Here is an 8,149-nt window from a genome sequence, read left to right as displayed (position 1 = left end):
TGCTTTACCTCAGTTACTGAAGAAGACGTGCCGTTAACTTTACTGACAAATGATTGCAATGCTGCATATCCATTTCCACTAAATAAATCATAAGATCATAAAATAAATTCTCTTAGTAGGTGGTGATTTGGCCCATCATGTCTGTATTGGCTGTTTTGAAGAATAATTGGTTAGAGTAATATAAGCTGTCTTCAGGCATAGACGCTCTGATGCATGACTTGAAAATTACATCAACCTATGCTGGGTGAAGGCATCTGCAAAATATTTTAGAAACATGCACCCTTTATTAAAGCTACAATTTATTTATCACTGTCATTGAATTCAATATTTTACAACAATATTTTTTTCTGCCCAATATTGTCTGGCAGCTTGAAGGGACAATTTATGTGTTGCTCCTGGGCTTACTTCAGTCCAAAGGCACACAGACGCAAATACTTTTTTTTTATTCATTCAGGGAATGTGAGTTTTGCTGACTAGGCCAGCATTTATTGCCCAGAGGCCCAAGTTGCTGTGGGACTGGAGTCACACATACGCCAGACCAGGTAAGGATGGCAGTTTCCTTTCCCAAAGGACATTACTGAACCAATGGAATTTTCCCAACAATCATGAGACACTTAATTCCAGATTTTTATTGAATTCAAATTCCACCTTATGCTGTGCCATGATTTGAGCCCAGGTCCCCAGAACATTATCTGGGTCTCTGGATTAACAGTCCAGCAATAACACCATGAGGCCATCATCTGCCCCTGACTTAATGAAACAAAAATGCAAATGGCAGTACGGTGGCTCAGTGGTTAACACTGCTACCTCACAGTGCCAGGGACCCAGGTTCGATTCCACCCTCGGGCGACTGTCTGTGTGGAGTTTGCACATTCTCTCTGAGTCTGCGTGGATTTCCTCTGGGTGCTCCGGTTTCCTACCACAGTCCAAAGATGTGCAGGCTAGGTGGATTGGCCATGCTAAATTGTCTGTGGTGTTCAGGGATGTGTAGCTTAGGTGGGTTACAGTGTTGTAGGGGAATGGGTCTGGGTGGAATGCTCCTAGGGTTGGTGTGGATTGGTTGGGCCGAAAGGCCTGTTTCCACACTGTAGGGATTCTATGATCTATGATAATATTTTGGTAATACTCTGCGGACTGAAACAGTTAATTTTTCAGGATAATGACCCTTCATCAGTTTTGAATGGTTATCAGAAATTCTGTTTCTTCCCGCAGATGCTGCCTGACTTGCTGCATTTTTCAAGAAATTTTTGTTTTTATTTCATCTTTGTAGCATCTGCCGCATTTTGTCAAAGGGACTTAAAGAGAGAAATTCAACCTGTGCCAAAAATCCACCATCTCCAACACTCGAGATGTGCCCAGTATTCCAAAAGCAGTACTCCATCGTCAGGTGGCTTCTCTTGCCTGTTAATTTTTTTTTAACCTCGTGCATCTCTGGCTTTAATCTCCAATGCTGGATACCTCAGATATATGTAGCATAGTTTTAATCCAGCTGAACCCTCATGGTGTAGGATAGTCAATCAATGCCAAACCTTTTTTTTTAATGGCATTAATTGTTACATGCTGGTTAGATCATTCATTTAATAACACACTGAACAGCAGTAGGGCATTTAAACAGCTTTTCAATGTATTCATGAATGAATGTGGGTCTTTGTAAGTGGATGGAGTGAGTTAAGTGGGTGGAGTGGTCATTTGGCAGGGTTGGATTGGTGGGGCGAAAGGGTGGGTGACTGGATAATTGGATTGCGGTTCTGGTCAGATTGGTTTGGGGTTATGTCAGGTGATCAGGGAAGTTGGGTCATATCTGAGGGGTGGATCTGCATCTTGAAGGTTTGGGAGGTGTGGGCCTGGCAGATAGGAAAGTGGAACTGAGACAACAACAAATCAGCCGTCCTCTTCTTGAATGATAGAACAGGCTCAAAGATTCTGAATGGCCTGCTGCTGCTCCTAAGTCCTCTGTTCTCGTCATTGACCATCCTTCACCAAAATATGATTACATCAGGCCACCAAGCACTTTAGCCCATTTCAACATCCTTTTCGAAAGTGAAGATTACACTTAAACAATCTAAAAAAAATCCTCAAGTTGAAAATGTCAAAACTTGGTTAGTGTGGTGGATAGTGTTTGTGGATAATGTAGAAGGTTGTCAAAGGATACAGTGGGATATAGATCATTTGCAGATATGAGCAGAGAAATGGCAGATGGAGTTTAATTTGGATAGGTGTGAGGTGCTGCACAGTGGGAGATCAAATGTTAAGGAAAAATATACAGTTAGTGGCAGGATCCTGAACAGTATTGATATACAGAGGGATCTTGGAGTTCCAGTCCATAGCTCCCTGAAAGTAGCTACACAAGTAGATAGGGTGGTAAAGAAGGTGTATTTCCTGCTTGCCTTTATTGATCGGGGAATTGAGTACAAGAGTCAGGATGTCGTGTTGCAGCTTTATAAGACTTTGGTTAGGCAACATTTAGAGTATTGCATCCAATTCTGGTCACCACATTACAGGAAGGATGTGGAGGCTTTGAAAAGGGTGTAGAAGAGTTTTACTAGGATGCTGCCTGGATTAGAGGGTATGAGCTATAAGGAGAGGCTAGAAAATCTCTGATTGTTTTCTTTGGAGCAGCGGAGGCTGAGTGGAGACTTGATCAAAGTCTATAAAATTTTAAGGTACGTGCATAGGGTTGACGGTCAGAATCTTTTTCCCAGTGTTGAAGTGTCTACAACTAGGAGGCATGCATTTAAGGTAAGAGGGGGAGAGGGGGAGAGGGTGAGGAGTCTGGAACAGAGAGTGGCAGAAGTCTGAAACACGCTGCAAGGGATGGTGGTGGAGGTAGATACAATAGGGACATATAAGGGACTTTTAGATAAGCAAGTGAACGTGCAAGGAATGGAGGGATATGGACGAAGGCCAGGAAGAAGAGATTAGTTTAATTTGGCATCATGTTTGGAACAGCATTGTGGGCCGAAAGGCCCATTCCTGTGCTGTACACTTCTTTGTTCTATGTTCTAACTTCACAGAACACATTTGAAAGCTGTAGATTTTTAGCTCCAGTCCTCCAGGAACACTTTCTTGCTTGTCTGCATAGTTTATTGTGACTGGTTTGCTGGATCATGTGTTGGACTGTGGGGAACCCATTGCTTTTCAGCGCTCGAGTGTAATTTATTCTAATTTCCCTGAGCTTTTTCTGTAACAACGGTCAGTCCTTGTTTCGCTCTTGTTACATTATCTGAGGCTTCATTCACATTATTCAACTGAATACACTAAAATGCACATCTGATCTGTGATCTTTTGCCAGTCAGTCTCCAAGTGAAAGGCTTAGTTTTGTTTATTCTGAAGGTCGCAACCAAGGATTAATTTTCTTGTGTTTAAGTACCCATAACAGATGACGGCCACTTACCGAGCAGTTTATGCGGTGAGTTGTGATAATATTAAGGTTTGTTTTTGTTAAATCTATCATTTTTCTCTGTGTGCTCATCACAGGTAAAAGTACAGTGTGTCCAACTGAGAAACCATTTACAGTTACAGCTGAGTTGTGAGTAAAGATTAATCAGTTTGTTGGCACATTGTGTAGTTATGACTGTGGTGGAGGAGTGAAAACAGGTTGAAGCTTTCCAACTGCTTTTCATTTCAATCCAGTTATGATTTTGATGTGTTTGGTTTTGAGTCGAAAAAGATTTTTTTGACATTATTAATAAAGTGTTAGACGTTTCCTGATATAATCATGGACTATTAATTTGAAAGTAATTAAATGCTTTCACTTTTTTTTCCCTGAAGTAGCCTTCCCACATCCAATCATTTTTTTATGGTGTATGAAAACATACTTGAAGTATAATTGCAGTCACTCAGTGAATGTAAGATACTGTAGCAGTTTGTGCCCTTCATTTGATTTCAGTGGCACTGACCTCAGGGAAATGTAAGGGTCTCTAACTCCCAAATGCTGTGTTGTGATCCCTGCTATGAAGTGTACAAGTCAAATAAGAACAAGGTAAGAAGTAAAAGCAGAAAATGCTACAAAATGGCAAACTACGCAGCATTTGTGGACAGAGGAAAACAAAGTTAATGTTCCAGGCTGGTGACCAGACTAGGAGGTTGAGGGGTGACATTATATAGGTTTATAAAATCATGAGGGGCATAGTTAATGTGAATAGGTCTTTTCCGAAGGGGTCATATTTTTAAGGTGAGAAGAGAAAGATTTCAAAGGAATCTGAGGGGCAAGTTTTTCACACACAGGGTGGTTCGATTGTGGAATAAACTGCCAGAGGAAGTGGTAGATGCAGGGACAGTTACAGCATTTAAAAGACATTTTGATAGGTACATGAAAAGGAAAGGGTTAGAGGGACATGAGCCAAATGCAGGCAAGTGGGACTAGTTTAGTTTGGTCAGCATGGACGAGTGTATTTTTTCCCCAGAATTCTATTGCAGCTTATGGGTGTGTCTCGCTACTGTCATCCTCTTTTCAGACTCCAGTAATAAAAGATTTATCTAATTTCATCACCTTTCCATACGACTGTTGTTTCATTTGCCTAAATTGGGTTGCAAATCATCCAAAGATATTTTGAAATTTGATCGTGTGAAGTTTGTTTTTCTTGTCAACTTCCTCTTGTGATGTTTCTCCCATTTCTGAAATGAGTTTGCTCCTTCATAATCTAATACTGCAGCCTCTAATATCTCATTGATGGTCATCACATAACAACGTCCTCTGATATATGCATCAGTTCAGTGATGTTTTTGGACATTCCAACTAATTGCAGCTATCCACATCACTACACTATTAACTCCACTAAAATTGCTAGAGTCATAGAGTCATTCCTCACATGAACCACACTCTGTGTGAAAAGATTACCCCTCAGGTCCCTTTTAAATCTTTCTCTTCTCTCCTTAAAAATATGCCCCCTAGTTTTGAACTCATCCAGGCAAGGGGCAAAAAACCCTTGCTATTCACCTTGTCTATGCCCCTCATAATTTTATAAACCTCTATAAGGTCACCCCTCAACCTCCTATGCTCTAATGGAAAAAAGGTCTCAGCCTATCCTTATAACTTAAACCCTCCAGTCTCGGCAACATCCTGGTAAATCTTTTTTGGGCCCTCTTCGATATAATAATATCCTTCCTATAGCAAGGTGACCAGAACTGCACACAGTATAAAAGTGACCTCACCGATGAGCTGTACAACCTCAATATGATGTCCCAACTCTGATACTTAATGGTCTGAACAATGAAGGCAAGCATGCTAAATGCCTTCTTAACTACGCTGTCTACCTGTAATGCAACCCCTAGGTCTCTCTGTTCAACAACACTTCCCAGGGACCACCATTAACTGTATAAGTCCCACCCTTGTTGTTTTACCAAAATGCCAACATCTTACATTTATCCAAATTAAACTCCATCTGCCACTCCGCAGCTCATTGGCCCACTTGATCAAGATCCCTTTGTAATCTTAGATAACCTTCTTCATTGTCGACTACACAACCAATTTTGGTGTCATTTGTAAACTTACTAACCATGCCTCCTAAATTCTCAACCAAATCGTTTACTTACATTAAAAACAAAAGTGGACCCAGCAGCAATCCCTGCAGAACACTTCTGATTACAGGCCTCCAGTCGGAAAAATAACTCTCCACACCATCCTCTGTCTCCTACCGCCAAGTGTCTCCTACTGCCAAGCCAATTTTATATCCAATTGACAAGCTTTCCCTGAATCCCATGTGATCTAACTTTACTAATTAGTCTACCATGCTAAACCTTGTCAAAGGCTTTACTAAAGTCCACGTAGACAACATCTAACCATTCTGCCCTCATCAATCTTTTTGGTTACGTCCTCAATAAAACGCATTCAAGTTTGTGAGTGACGATTTTCCACACACAAAGCCATGCTGAGCATCCCTACTTAATCTTTGCCTCTCCAAATGCATATAAATCCTATCTGTCAGAATCCCCTTCAACAAGTCACCCAACACTGATGTCAAACTCACAGGTGTGTAGTTCCCAGGCTTCTCCTTACAGCCTTTCTTAAATAAAGGCACAACATTAGCCACCCTCCAGTCCTCTGGCACCTCACTTGTGACTGTGGATAATCCAAATATCTCTGTTAGGGCCCCTGCAATTTCTTCCCTAACTTTCCACAGCATCCTGGGATACACTTGATCAAGTCCTGAAGATTTATCTATCTTTATGTTTTTGGGACCTCCAGCACCTTCTGTTCTGTAATGCGGACTGTTTTCAAGACATCAAGTTTATTTAGTTCCCTAGCCTCCATTTCATTCTGCACAGTAAAAACAGGTGCAAAATATTCATTTAATGTCTCTTTCCATCTCCTGCGGTTCCACACATACACAACTTTGTTGATCTTTAAGGGGCTCTATTCTGTCCCTAGTTGCTCTTTTGCTCTTAGTAAAATCTCTTTAGATTATCCTTAACCCTGTCTGCCAAGGCTATCTCATACCTCTTTTTTGTTCTCCTGATTTCCCTCTTAAGAATGTCCCTACAGCTTATACTCAAGAGATTCACTTGATCTCAATTGCCTATACCTAATATATGACTCCTTCTTATTCTTAACCAGAGCCTCAATATCTTTATTCATTCATTGTTGCCTACTCTTAGCAGCCATACCCTTCACTTCAACAGGAACACAATGCCCCTGAACTCTTGTCATCTCACTTTTGAAAGCCTCCCACTTGCCAGTTGTCCCTTTATCTGCAAACAGTCTACCCCACTCAACTCTTGAAAGTTCCTGTTTCATATTCTCAAAATTTGCCTTACTCAAATTAAGAACTTCAACTATTATACAAGGCCTGTCCTTTTCCATAACTATTTTAAAACAAATAGAATTATGATCACTGGTACTTTGGGACCCTCTAACATTTCAGTCACTTGCCCTGACTTATTTCCCAAGAGAAGTCAAGCTTTGCTCTTTTTCTAGTTGGTACATCTACATATTGATAAAGAAAGTTTTCTTTAATACAATTTGTTGAAACATTGCCCCCTGAGAGGGAACAACAATAAGTGATGGTCCACAACTGGGACTGCAGAATATGCAGGCGGGAACATAAAGCTGAGGCTTGTTCTAATTTAAAACTGAGTGACAGGGTACGGGAGGGACTGGAGACTTAAGATGAGGATATTAAAATCTGTATGCTGGGGTGGCGATAAGGGGAGGGAATTGCTGGCCAGGACATGCAAAGAGTACGAACAGGAAAAAGCCAAAAAATGAGTCAACTAGTTACTTTCCTTCTCTTGGAATCATTACACACTACTGTGAAAAGACCCATCATAAGAGAATAACACCTGATTATCACGTTATCACAAAGATGTTCTTCAGTTTTTTTCTGAGCTTGCTCACAGTATCAGGATTAAAAGAAAATTTGGTATGAGTATCATGCCTTCTGCTTGAGTTTTTGTGGTAAATGCTGGAAGTGAGGATACATTTTTTTTATTTCCATTGCTGCATGAGAATAACAGTGTTCATTTTGTCAGTCCAAAGTTGATATTCTCCTGAATTCAGTGACACTGACCATTCTTGTAAAGACAACTTTGTGTTCTCGCAGATGTTCACTTTGTGTTTATCCAGTACCGATCCTCACATGTTGGTTCTCAATCTTTCAGATGATGGAGTGAAAAGCATTGTATTTATTTATGGCTTAGCAATTACTTTAGGAATGAATTTAGTCCCATTCCTAACGTTCTCCGTAAAATTAAACATCAAACCATGCAATTTTGCTATTTTTCAATAAACTCACCAGTTATATGTCCTTGTGCTACCTTACTTCCTCTGCAGTGGACTACCTAATGGGTATAATCCAGTCCCAGTCTGACTGTCTTACTAAAAAGAGGAACTTCATCATGTCTCGGCCTGTCTCCAACTTTTAAATTGATGGGGCAGAGAAGTAGTGAAAGAGAAGATATGAACCATTGCTCTGACTTGCCTTAAGTTCTGTGTGCCTGTGCTCAGTTGCCAAGCTTCCAAATAAACTTGCCAACATGGAATGTAGTACCCTCCACTGCCTAGCTGTCCCCCTCCCCCAGTGCTTTCAGCAACTTGATAAAGGCCAGAAATTAATGAACTCCATTGTCTCAGAACTAATATGACCGATGAAAGTAGACAGTTTGACATCCACACTGTCTGCTATCTTGTCCTGGGAATCAAAGCGAAAAT

The sequence above is a fragment of the Rhincodon typus genome, chromosome 19 (genome assembly GCF_021869965.1).
Source record: "Rhincodon typus isolate 14 chromosome 19, sRhiTyp1.1, whole genome shotgun sequence".
NCBI lineage: Eukaryota > Metazoa > Chordata > Chondrichthyes > Orectolobiformes > Rhincodontidae > Rhincodon > Rhincodon typus.
Note: the sequence above shows the minus strand (reverse complement) of the source record.